This window comes from Pinus tabuliformis, chromosome 3_2 (genome assembly GCF_031772625.1).
Source record: "Pinus tabuliformis cultivar Carrire ecotype Pingquan chromosome 3_2, CPIR1, whole genome shotgun sequence".
In the NCBI taxonomy this organism is placed as follows: Eukaryota; Viridiplantae; Streptophyta; class Pinopsida; order Pinales; family Pinaceae; genus Pinus; species Pinus tabuliformis.
In genome coordinates, this window is record NC_142302.1 from 633382169 (window position 1) to 633396209 (window position 14041).

Genomic DNA, 14041 nt, shown 5'->3' on the forward strand with positions numbered 1-14041 from the left:
TGGATTCAAATAACAAATAAATTAAGTAGACATGTGGTCAGGTCAATAACATGTTTCTCATTTGTATTGATGCTTGGCTCATTTATATCGACATTGGTTGACACAATTGTCACCCAAAATGAATAATCTTTGAAGGGAATATTGAAGCTCATGTAGTGCATGTCACAGAACCTCGAATGTAGCATGAAATCCATCATGATTAGTCTCCATGGACATGAAACTAGCGACGAAAGATAATGTAATCCTCTAACAAATCATCTGATAGAGCAGAGTGGCAGAAAATATGGTCGAGGGTAGTTCATCCAAAAGGGAAACAACTTAGGGTGTAGATGTAGTTACCAACCTAAAATTTTGTTTAATTATATATTAAAAAATGAAAAGTAGCATTCATATGCATACAAAATTATGAACTTATTTACATACATTTAACATGTGTGCAAGCTCATCAACAATGTCAACATATATCACATCACAATTATCATGACAATTATACCTTAAAAAATGAAAATGAGCATTCATATACATAAAAAAATTAGGAAATCATTTAAATGTGTGAAAGTTTGTCAAAAAAATCAACATTTATACAAATCATTGGCATATACATAAATTGTTTTAAGATATCATTTACATACATTTAACAATGTATGTGAGTTTGTCAATACTATTAACATCTATCATGTAACTTGCAAGAATTGAACATGGATGGGGATGATTCAATTCCTTCCTCTAATTAACAATTATTTTATTATTAAATAAAAAGATATAGGATATAATTTTTTACAAAATTTAATTAAATTCATTGCATTTAAATATTTTCTATAGTTCAGTAAGAGAGATTGTTGGGTGAAAATATTACCGTTTAATTCTGTTTTAGTACTTGCCCAACTATTTAATTTATCAATCCGAGGTCCGTAGACTTACGATGCACATGCACTATATATGCAGGACCGAAGTGGAACTAATTTAATCTAAATTACTGAAATCAAATTAATCTAGGAAGGCACTGAAACACTAACTAGGAAAGAAAGAAATTGCATAAGGGAAAAACAATTACAACATGTGAAGAATTGAATGACAAACAACATATGTGAGCTCACAACAATAAAGCTATCTCAAATTATATTACAAAAATCAAATTACAAATCATGAAAGCATAACAATAAAATATGAAAAACTAAGAATTCCTTTCCATTATTCATTATTATCCAAATGAAGAGAGAGCACTCTCTTATATACATGAGGAAGAGAACCATCTCATAATTACATATCCAATATTCTCTCAAGCATTCTCAACTAATTTCCCATTATTACAAGATATGATCCCTTTGAATCCTCCACAAATCTCTCAAGCATTTTCAACTACTTTCCCATTATTACAAAATATGATCCCTTTGAATCGTCCACAAATCTCTCACATATCTTGGATAAGATATGCTACCCAAATCCTCCATGATTTTCTCCTTAGGAATAGGCTTGCATAATTATCTCCTTAATATGGTGGAGGAGATATGGATAAGATATGCCAACCAAATCCTCCATGATTTTCTCCTTAGGAATAGGCTTGCATAATTATCTCCTTAATATGGTGGAGGAGATATTTGAGAAGTCTCTTGGAATTAATTCTTCACAAATTTCCTACACATCACAAAACTCACATATTCTTGAGATATATATAAAAATATGTATATTTTCTAATATTTAATCATAAATTCACTTGTAATAGAAAAATGAATAAAATGGAAAATAAGAAGGTGAATCCCAAATGTGTTTATGAAAATGATATGATAAAAGGTTAATGGGATGATGAAATGTAAGGAATAGTGAAGAAAAAGGTGGATGAAAATATGACATTTCTGAGTCCCAACAGAGATGTTATCCAAGTTAGTATTAGATAATTTTTTTACCTAGAAAACATATTGCATTCAAAATTTTTAATTTCATTGGTTTCATAGAATATGATTCATTACAAATGTTTGAGGATCATTGAAGTGAGGTACATGCACACATATAAATGAGTATTTGAATACTTCAATAGTTGTGAGTATATATCTTACATCTACATTATAGATGTTAGCTCTCATTAGGCATCTTTCCAGGTTATGAATTCTAGTATCCTCTTCAATTAAGAAAATGATTGAATAACCTTTCGCTTCCGAATAATTATCCTACATCTACAACACATACACTTAATGTTTTTAGCGTTTCTTTTCTGCTTATGCATTCTAAGGTGAAAATATTCAAATATTAAGAAACTACTGACGCTAAAATATTGATAGATATCATTCCTAAGGCAGTCTTGTAACAAAAATGTGAATGATGAAAATATTAAATTGTTTTAATTACCATCATTAGATTTGATGTTAAGTACACAAAAAATGAAAAGTACTAAAACATTATAATTTATTTATACAAGGTTGTGATTTAAGAAAAATAGAGAAACATAAATTTTAAAACAAACATTAATTATTCAACATTCAAAGAACGCTCTAACAACTTATAGGTCAATATAAATGATGGTAGATCCATCTTAGCCCCTATTATATAAAGTGTTGAACATTATATCAACATGTCATTCAATATCTCATGATGGAGGTGGAAAACACAATCATATGTGGGATGGGAAGGGGGACTAGTCCCTCTTGTACATTAAAACATGACACATGTGATGATATGGTAGCATGCAATGCAAGATGCATGGATATTTTGAGAATCAAAGTGGTAAGTTTATATGTGGAATGGTAAGACCTATGGTAGAGCTAGTGAGCTTGGTTGTGGGTGGTCATGAGGGTGGTGTAAGGTACGAAGAGTTTGCACATGTGGCCAACCTATGCATGCTCCTTAGAATTTGGTTCTTTGTGATTCTGAGTCTTCATTGTAAGTGCAAAATACACTGGGGTCTGTTGGTGGTGAGACTTACCAAGTCTGGGATCCCAGTTTGTTCTGCAACTAGTTTGGCTCTATGAGGGACGGACACACACATAATTCGTCCATCGATGTAGTGCTTCTGAGTTGGTGTTCTATAGTAGACAAATGGGTTATGCACTCATTATCTCTTAAGGAAAACCTGGGTTTCCCAGGTGTTAGTGTCAATTATAGCCAAAATTTTGATTTGGTAGCTTGTGTTTGTTTCTTGGGGTTTGATTTAGTTGCACAAGAGTCGAGTTTGGATAATCTTAACTCTCAAGCAAAAGGCGATAATAGAGGTTGGTGTGGTAATAGGGGTGACCAGAGTTTTGTCTTTGGTGTTCTCATCCTTTTGTGATTATGTTGTAAGTAGGAATACCCAGTTCATGGTGGTCACCAGTGGCCTATATTTTGGCCTAGACGAATTGGGATTCTCCGGGTGTTTTTAGATATTCTAGATCAAAGTTCTCACTTTGGGGGGTGATGGGCTAACCTAGTTGGGGTTGAATTCATTAGGAGAAGGATTCAAATGCTATTCTATAATGGAAATTTTAATTCTAAAGGTGGAAGTCCTTGCTAGGGCTTTCCTTTCTCAAAAGCTGCCCAGATTCAACATTGTAGACACCTTATTGTCTAACATAGAGATTTGGAAGTATTTTCATTTATTTGTGTATTTATGGAGGTAAGGAGTTGGTTTCAACCACTTGGGGACACATTAAAAAATGTATCCACAACGCGACAAAGCGTGGAGAGTATTAGGGCCAAGAGGGAAGTGAGTTGAACACAGAGGGGATGCAGTAGAGATGAGGGGAGAAGGTTCTATGGAAGAAATTTTAGAGGAGGACGTGGCCCATGTCCTAGTCCACTCTCCTAGTCATTTTGTGCTTCCTCCCCTTTTCAACACCTTGGACTCCCAACATTGGTATGTCAACCTTCTCCTAGAATAGTTGGGTCAGAATTGTTGTGACGATTGTAACGAGGTCATAGGATTTATGAACAAATTGCAACACAATTAGAAGTGATAATGGAGTTCGTCCAGTGTGAACTACGTCTCCAGACCCTTTCTTTAATTGCTAGTTTGCTTTATTGGTCTTAGCAACAAAAAAAGTACATAACAAATCTTTGACTCATAGATTAAACCTCCTTCTAGAGTGGCATTGTTTCTCCTTCAAAGAAACGTTCTCCTTCAGAGAACTCTCACTCACAAGTTAACTCCCTTTAACAAAGAAATTATGGTGTTAAAAGAAAAGGACTCTCTCACTAAATCTGACAACAAGCCCTTGTACTCATTCTAAGATCAAGAAGCACAAATCAAATTGCTTCATAATGAAGTGTTGCGATGGTCTTTTCCCACAATCATACTGAGAATAGGATGAAAATGGATGCTCAAATGAAGAAAAAACTATTGAAGATGCATTTGGAAGGCTTGAAAACCCTTGATTAGGCTCTTTCCATGCTCAACAAGGTCTCCATATGGCCTCAAAACAATTTTTTTCTGCAACATAAAAGGACTTGGCTTTGCAAATTGTTCAACATACAATGCTCGAATCACAAAAATGAAGTTGCCTTTGGGTCTAAACCACCCAAAAACCCATGTGTAGCCTTTTCTTAGACTCAAAAAGACTAAAAAATTTCTAAGTTAGTCCTCCTGGAACATTTCTTTGCTATCTATTCTACAAAATGACAAGACTGGAACTAGGCAAAGAAATTCCTCTTTTGGAAGAACCCCCAACAACAAATTGGCATGAGGCTGGCGAAAATCCCGCTGAAAAAGGTGCATTTTCGCGCCTCTTTAATCGTGTGAATAAGGACATAAGCACAAATTTTCCAACCTTGGTTCATGGTCGTATTATGGCCATGTGTGTGTGGTTTGGTGTGAGGCTAGTGGAAAGCCCACTGAAAAAGGTGCATTTTCATGCCTCTTTAATCGCACGAATAAGGCCTTAAGAACCAATTTTTCAACCTTGGTTCATCGTCGTATTGTGGCTATGTGGGTGTGGCCTGGCGCCATGCACCAACCCCCTCTCTATTGGGTCCAGGTGTGGTCACGTTGGCTACATCAGACTGGGCACTAGGCTAAAAACCTGCCCCCTTCGCCTACGCCTCTACTATAGTCACATGGGTTGCAATATGTTTGGGGTTGGGGCCACCCACTCGTTCCCCCCAAATCATTGGTTGGTTGACGTTAAATCAAACCACATACCTATATGGTTAAGAACCAACAAGTGGCATAACGATAGGGCTTGTGGTTAGTTCATCAAAGGTCTCAAGGTCGAATTGTTATGAAAGAAACTCACAAAAAGATAGAGAAGATAGATCAACGCCTTAGAATTTAGCCTCTTTGAGGGGGAACCTCCTTTACATTACACAAATGAACAATTCTTGAATGTTACAAATGATAAGACCTCCTTTCTATATATAGGAGTCTAAGGGGTCATAATATAATCAGAGTCGACATAACAATAATAATTTAAGAGCACAATAATAACAATAGCAGGCTCCTATGGGGCACAATAATAAAAATATGGGAACTACATGGCCACGACAATATAATAAGTGGATTGTACTAATAACAATAAGGGGTTACACTAGTAGTATAGGTACCTAACATGCCCCTTTCCTTCAAAAAGTGTTGTCTTCAACGCTGAAGTAGTTCTTGATTCTTCTATATAAATTCTTGTCCTCCAATGTGGAATCTTCACTAGGTAATTTCTTCCACTTAATGAGATACTCTGAAATTGATCTATTTTGTAGCTGTCAATTTCTCAGTTTTGTGACTGCTTCAGGTTCCAATATGATTTTTCCTTCATTGTCAAGTTCTCGCGATACTGTTTGAACAAGGATCTTCTACAACTTTTGAATGAGTGGCCACACTTCTTCGTCCTTTTTCCATTTATCCCTTGCTTCATGTATCCAATCTGGTTGGATAATAGAAATAGCACAAAACAATGCTTCCACATCCTCATCCTTTCTTGAGAGTGCATCTGCAACAACATTTTTCTTCCCTTTTTTGTAGATGATTTTAAAGCCATAACCCAACATATTTGTGACCCATTTTTTCCATTCTTCTAAAGATAATCTTTGTTCTAAAAATTATTTAAGACTATCATGATCCATTTTTACCTTGAAGTGTCTTCCCATTAGGTAAGGTCATCATTTCTTAAGTGCATGTAGTATTGCCAACATTTCCCTCTCACAAATAGCTTGCTTGATATGTAGCCATAAAAATACCCAATCGCCTACATCAAAACTTCTTTCACTGTGATGTTGATTTGCCTTTTGTTTCATTCGATTCTAAACCAAAGTGGTGTTATCCTTTAAAAGTTGGAGAACTTGTTGTTGATGCTCGATGTGATCTTTCCCTTCTTGAATCTTTTTCTTCTTGATATGTCCTTCTATCTTGAGAGTTTGAGGAGTGGTAATTCTTGCCAATGCTTTACAAGATATGGTCAAATTCATTTCTTCTTTATTTGGGGTTGGGTCCTGGTGTATATCCTCTTATTTGATGTTTCTTGATCCTTTTCTTCCTCCTCTTCACAATCAATGTAAAATAATTTCTTCTCGGCACACTTATGACCTTTAATGTATTTGTTATCACAATTGTAACAAAGTCCTTTTTCTCTTTTTTCTTCCAATTGTTGTGGTGTCACCCTTGTAGGTTGTGGAAGGTTAGGAGAAACAAAAATTCCAGCTTTATAGTTGTAAGGGATAGAATTCCTTGTTGCCATAATTTTTCTTTCCACTTTTCTTTCCAACCTGAATGCCTTCTCCAATGAATCAAGTTCCCAAAGTCAAACCTCATGTTGAATGTTATTCTTTAAAGTCCCTATGGAGACATCAATCCTTTGCTTCTCTGGAATATCATTTTCTCTTATATTCAATTTTTGAAAGTCCTTAATGTGCTCTGCCATTGAACACTTTTGTATGAGATTTATCAATTGGCTAAAGAAGGTGTTTTTCTTTGTATCCTCATAAAGTGCTATCATTTCCTCCATGAAATTTGACCACATAACAAGTGGTTTACGAGAACAAATCCATTTATACCATAAAAATTGATTCGATTCTAAATAATTAGATGCAATACATACCTTTTGTAATAGTGGTACACCATGTAGATCAAAATATTTTTCCATCTATAGTATCCAATTTACCGGATCCTTGCCATCAAACTTCCTCATGTCATTTTTTCTTGATTTTAGGAGCTCGACCTAGAAACCACTGTAACTATGTACTTTCAAATCTTTAAGTTTTGAAATTTCAGTCTGAAATAGCCCTCTAAGTCCTCTTTCTAAATCCACAAGTCTAATCACAATTGGATTCTTGAAGAAAGCTTTATTCCCAATCTCTCGCGATGACCTACTTATAGACTAGTTCATTAGAGTTAACTTGTAAGACGTGCTATGTATCACTATTTCAACCTCAGGTTCTGAAACTTATACCCAAACAAAACATAGTTTGTCCTCTTTCTGTAACTTCTTACGAAATTTCAATTTGATGCTTAGAGATAAAGTTATGATGATTTTCCCAAGGTGACTTGTTTGGAATGTAATTTGGGGTTCTGCAAAAACCCTAATTTCCTCAGATTATATCTCCAAAAATATAGCGATACAGGATCTGAAATTCAAAGCAGAGGTTCAAACCGATTTCCTCTCAAATGGGTTTTTTTTAGCTTCTGAAACTTTGTATCGAAAGAGTTATAGAGAAAATTCCACGATGGCCTGTTTTAGATGAAATTCTGGAGCTTGAAAAAACCATAACTTCCTCAAATCATATCTCTGAAAATATAGCGTGACAAGATATGAAATTCGAAATTGAGGTTCAGCGAGATTTCGTCTCAAATGGGTTTTTTTTTTCGCTTCTGAAGCATCACAGAAAAAGAGTTATAGTGAAAATTCCACGATGACATGTTTAGAGCAGCAAAATGCTAGAATCTAAAGCTTATACCAAATTTTATGAAACCAGCTCACAAAAAGATAGAAAAGATAGATCAACGCCTTAGAATTCAACCTCTTTGAGGGGGCAACCTCCTTTACATTACACAAATTAACAATTCTTGGATGTTACAAATGACAAGACCTCCTTTCTATATATAGGAGTCTAAGGGGTCATAATATAATAAGATACGACATAACAATAATAATGTAAGGGCACAACAATAACAATAGTGGGCTTCTATAGGGCATAATAATAACAATATGGGGACTACATGGGCACAACAATCTAATAAGTGGATTGAACTAATAACAATAACAGGTTACACTAGTAGTATAGGGACCTAACACGAACCCTGCTGGGTCAGTTGGCCTGCCTAATGAATTTTTGCACAGAATATAAGGGCCAAGTGCTTCCCTCCCATTGGGCCACATGGCACCTCCTAATTGGCCAACACCAAAACTCATCAACCAATCATAAACTGCCAACTTGACCTGTACCATTGGGCCACATGTTATCAAATGATTGACCCACCTGTTTGTCGTACCTACTCAGTCAACTGCTAACGTCATTGCCACATCACTTGTATGGTTTGCCCAGACAACATCCTAGTCAATCCTGCAAGTTGACTTGTTAATTGTTTGCCAAAAACTTCAGAATGCGATAACTTTCACATATGGTGTCAAATTAAGGCGATTTAAGCATCGTTGGAATCAAAATGAAGAGATATAATACTTGATATTGATTTCAATATATTTCGAGTAATTTTATTTTTGGGCATATTTTGATCCCCTGGATCATTCCTCCCCACTAGAAACTTCCAGAAGTAAGTGAGAGTACAACTTCCTCACTTTCTCGATCTTGACCCACCTTTCTTTACCTAGATTGGTGACTTTGAGCCCCACATGAACATACTGCACATTACCTCTGTGTGAAGTCTTGATTCTCCCTTCAATAATTGAGTCTTCCTACAATTAATATAAATATTCAGGAGCAAAATATTCAATAGATGGAATCTGAACATTCTCTTCATGACCATCCTTCCTTGGCAGTTCATACAATCTTTAACTTGAGCTTTTCCTTGCTAATATACAACCAAACTTGATCTCCCACTTGGAATTCATGATCAACTCAATGCTTTTCATGCCCTGCTTTATACTTGGATTTTATTTTCTCAAGCTGCTCTTGTACTCCTTGATGCACTAGCTACATTTTTTCAATGAAATTCTTGGCTTTATCAACATAATTATGTCTATCTATTGCAAAAACTTGACCAAAGATAACATACAAATGAGACTTTTGAAAATTACCCAAACAAGCTTCAAATGGAAATACTTGCGTAGATGAGTGCTTGGCATGATTATAGCATGCTGGATGTAATGCAACTGCTCATCCAAAAGTTTAGGATGCTTACCATAATATCCATGAAGGAGATGCATTTTTATAATGTGTAAGAAATTTGACTCTCAAATTCCTATACAAATTGAGTGATGAACAAGTCAGAATAACATCAAATGTCAAAGAAAACATTGTTACATGTAAGTGACTTATTCACAATGTCACTTTTACAAAATACCTAGATATGGGGACATGCAACATGTAGAATACAAAAGAAATGAAATATTTAGTTAGAAAAATAGTCAAACCCTTTCTTACCCAACCTGGCTAGGTAGTTTCCTTTCTACATTTCGCTTTCCTCTGTAGCTGCTTCGAGGATGGTTAAGTTGTTCCTTGAACATTCTTTTGTCTTCTCTTTCTCGAGTGATTTCATGACTTGTTTGTCCTTATTTGGATGAAGATGTGGATGAAACTTCCAACATTTATCGATCCAATTCCCACTTATGTTGTAATGAGTACAAAAGCTTTTGTAAATTTCTTAGCAAAAATGTCTTCGAACTTGGAAGAGGATCTTCCTTCCTGTTCTCACTTCCAATTGACATATTAATTTTCTCGACCAATGCGTTCATTTTTTGTCACTTGGCTACACAATGTTTAGGTTCATGACAAAAAGTGCAAGGAAACACATTCCACAACATTTTATTCAAATCATCATGTTGCTTATAGTCATAGAAAGCTTTTGAATAATCATGATGTTTACACCTTTTATGATTGTCCTTTGGATTATGAGTTTGGTGATGAGATCTTGATTGATGAGGAGAACTTGAATTATTTCTTCCTTTGAAGCACTCATCTCTCTTTGGGGATGTTTTTCCATCAACATCATCATCATGATGTGATACTCCTTAAACCTGCAAGAGTTATTTCTGCACGAATTTCACACTTGAAGAATTCCTTGACTTTGCTTTTTTTGAGCATTCTCCAACTTCTTCTTGAACATATCCTAATCCTTCATGCCAAGGTTGTGGTCTCACCTAGTAGGATTAACAATTCCATGACTATAGATTCGAAGACCCTTACCATTGTATTCCATTTTGGTCAACAATTTCATAGCAATACCCTTGGTATGTTTCTCAAATGATGCAAAATAATCATTTTCATTGTTAATAGAATGGATTGAACATGAAGTAACTTTTACCTCATTTTCTTCTTGCAACTCCTAGTCATCCTCCTAAATCTTAGCCATCTCCTCCTTCTCTTTTGTAGACGAAATGGTAGATGAAGATTCAAGAAAACCACTCTTGTCATTTAACATATAAGCAGTGTTCTTCAACTGAAAAAGGGTACACACATTAGTCATCTCACGACCACAAACTTGTCGAGTCTTGGGAGAAGCTTCGGTAGCTAAACATTCCCTAGTTTTCTCTTCAATGAAATTCTACAACATCAGGCACAACTTCTTCTTTTCATCCTCTGTTTCTTCAAGAAATCTCTTAGTTCCATGTTCTCCATTGGAGAGAAGAATTCATCTCTTCTAGTTCTATGAGTCTTACATAATGCAAACTTTCACTCGGGCTTGCAATCTAGTCAAAACCCAGTCTGATACCTGTGATCTGACAATTGATTTTCCTCTGACACTTTGTAAGTTTTGAAAAAATTGGGCCTTCAAAAGTCATTTGGATTGTAACTTATTCAAAGGTGAATATTTAAGTTTTCAATGAACTTAAGATGAAACAAAATCATATGAAACCCAACATGATGAAAATGAAAAGGAGAACAACCAAGTGATAATGGAGTTTGTCCAATGTGGACTATGTATCTGCACCCCTTCTCTAATGGCTAGGTCGATTTATTGATATTAGCAACAGAAAGAGTACATAACAAATCTTTGACTCATATAGTAAACCTCCTTATAGAGTGGCATTGTTTCTCCTTCAAGGAAACGTTCTCCTTCAAATAACTTTCACTCACAAGTTGACTCCCTTTAGCAAAGAAATGATGGTCTTACAGGAAATAGGTCCTCATACTCATTCTAATATCAAGAAGCATAAATCCAACTGCTTCATAATGAAGTGTTGCAATGGTCATTTCCCACAATCATACTGAGAATAGATTGAAAATGGCTTCTCAAGTGAAGATTCAACTATTGTAGATGCATCTGGAAGGCTTGAAAACCCTTGTCTAGGTTGTTTCCATGCTCAACAAGGTCTCCATATGACTTCAAAATAGTTTCTTCTGCGACATAAAAGGACTTGGCTCTGCAAATTTTTCAACATAAAATGCTCGAATCATAAAAATGATGTTGTCATTGGGTCGAGAACACCCAAAAAACCCTATGTAGGCTCTGCTTAAACTCAAAAAAACTGAAAAAAGGCCAAGCTAGGCCTCCTGGAACATTTCTCTATTATTTGTCCTGCAAAATGACAAGACTGGTTAACCAAACAATGAAATTCCTCTTTTGGCAGAATCGTTAGCGATAAATTGGCGTGGGGGCAACAGAAATCTTGCCAAAAATGGTGCATTTTTTCGCCTCTTTTATTGCATCAATAAGGCCTTAAGTGTTGATTTTCCAGCCTTGGTTCATAGTGGTATTGTGGCCATGTGGCCTCTCCGTTGGCTCCGAGTGTGGTCAGATTGGCTACATGGGACCGGGGGTTGGGCTAACTACCCGTCCCCTCCACTTTGTTGTTGGTCGTATGACATGAATGAGACTGAGGACTGGGTTAACCGTCTACCCCCTCCACCTACATCATTGTTGTGGTCACATGTGATGCAATATGCGTGGAAATATGCCCAGGGTTAGAGCCATGTTCCCTGACTCTTACCCCCAAACTGTTGGTTGGTTGACATTAAATCAAACTTTCGACCCATTTGGTTAACAACTAATGAAGTGGCGTAACAATAGGGCATGTGGTTAGTTCTTTGGAGGTCTCAGGGTCAAACCCTGTTGGTTCAGTTGGTCGGCCCAATGAATTTTTGTACAGAATATGAGGGTCATGTGGTGCCCTCCCATTGGGCCACGTGGCACCTCCTAATTGGCCCACACCAAAACTTGTCAACCAATCACAAACTTCCAACTTGACCTATATGAATGGGCCACGTGTCAACACGTGATTGGCCCACCTACATTCCATACCTACACAGTTAGGTGCTTACATATGCACCACGTCACTTGTACAACCTGCCTAGTCAGCAGCCTAGTCAACCTTGCAAGTTGACCTTTTGGCTCTTTGCCAAAAAATTCATAACACGATAAATTTCACATACAGTGTCGGATTGAGGCGAGCCAAGAGTTGCTAAAATTAGAATGATGAGATATACAACTTGACACTAGTTTCAAGTGATTTCAATAACTTTTACTTTTGGAAATATTTTGATCCCCTGGATCATGTGATTTGAGAAAGGGAAGCAGTATATGGTGAAATTAAAAACATAGGTTGCAATAATCAAATAGATTCTCTTTCTAGATATTATCTTAAAGATATGTTGGATTGGGTCATAGTCTCAGTGTACTAGAGAATAAGGGACCCAAAATTCTACAAACATGTAGAAACAATGTGAATTGTTAAGAAAATTATGTCTCTAAATCTTGAAATAGCTTAGAATTCCCAAGAGAAAACAAAGTAGGTTCAAAAGATATTTTAAAACCAAGTTTAAAATCCTATATATTGGACTCTTTGAAATGGTTTTTTTCACTTGCTCTACTAGTAAGGGATTACTAGAATAAGACCCCTATATATTAGAGTCTTTGAAATGGAGTTTTCACTTGCTCTAGTAGTAAGGAATTACTAGAATAAGACCCCGAGAAAGGAATTTGGAAACATTTGGTGACATGTAACACAAACCCATTCTCTAGAACAGGGAAGAACCATATTTAGGTCACGCGATAAGAACAAAAGGGCATGAAAAATTGGTTAACACACAACACATAGACAAGACAACCTCCATATGACATGAACTTAACTTTTTCTTTTTGGTTAACTAGTAGAACATGTGATGATAGGATTTAGAGTCTCCTCTTTTTTGTATAAAAAAATGTGATAATTATAAATCAATGTTCCACCGAGACGTGTCCCCCAGGGTGGGGAGTTTTCCCCCTCACTCCCCAATGTTCTCAAGATGAGGAAACATTTCCCCACGTCTCCCTTTTGGGGAAACATGGGGAAACATTTCTGAATGTGTTTCCCTTGTAGGGGGGATGCAAGGGGGACATAGGGGACAGAAGGGGGATGTAGGGAGGACAGAAGGGGGACGTTGATTTTGTCCATTGGTTCCAAGGACCTTTCAAATGCAATATTTTTCCAAAAAGGCAATGATTTATGATATGGGAAGCCTAGTATTTGACCATATTTCTCTATTGATGCTATGCAATTCATGGTAATGTTAAATTCTTAAAGTAAAAGTGGCATTCTCCTTTATGTTTCATTTTCATCCCTTTCCTTAAATTTTTAACATTACCATGAAATGAATCGAGATGTTTGAGATTGGTTCTGACCTCATTGGATTTCATATGGAGGAAGTATAATTTTATATCTCGCTCAAAATCCAGAAAACTTAATAGTTTTCCAAGATTTCAGGATTGGGGGGATTGCAATGCTCCATTGGCTTTTGTCATGTACGAGGGTATGTAACTAGTATTTAATCAAAAGCACCAAGCCCTCTACGTACCTTGATGTTAGTGGCATTGATTTTTAAACTCCTCTATCACGAGGCAACTAAAAAAAGTACCCACCACTCAAAAAAAATCTTGACTTGACAAGCTATGATTTTTCTACCTTATTTTAATGCTTAGAGGGTGAAATTGATGGCAAAGATCCCAATGTATGGAATTCTTTTGATGATATGTATGTATTTATTGTAGCATGAT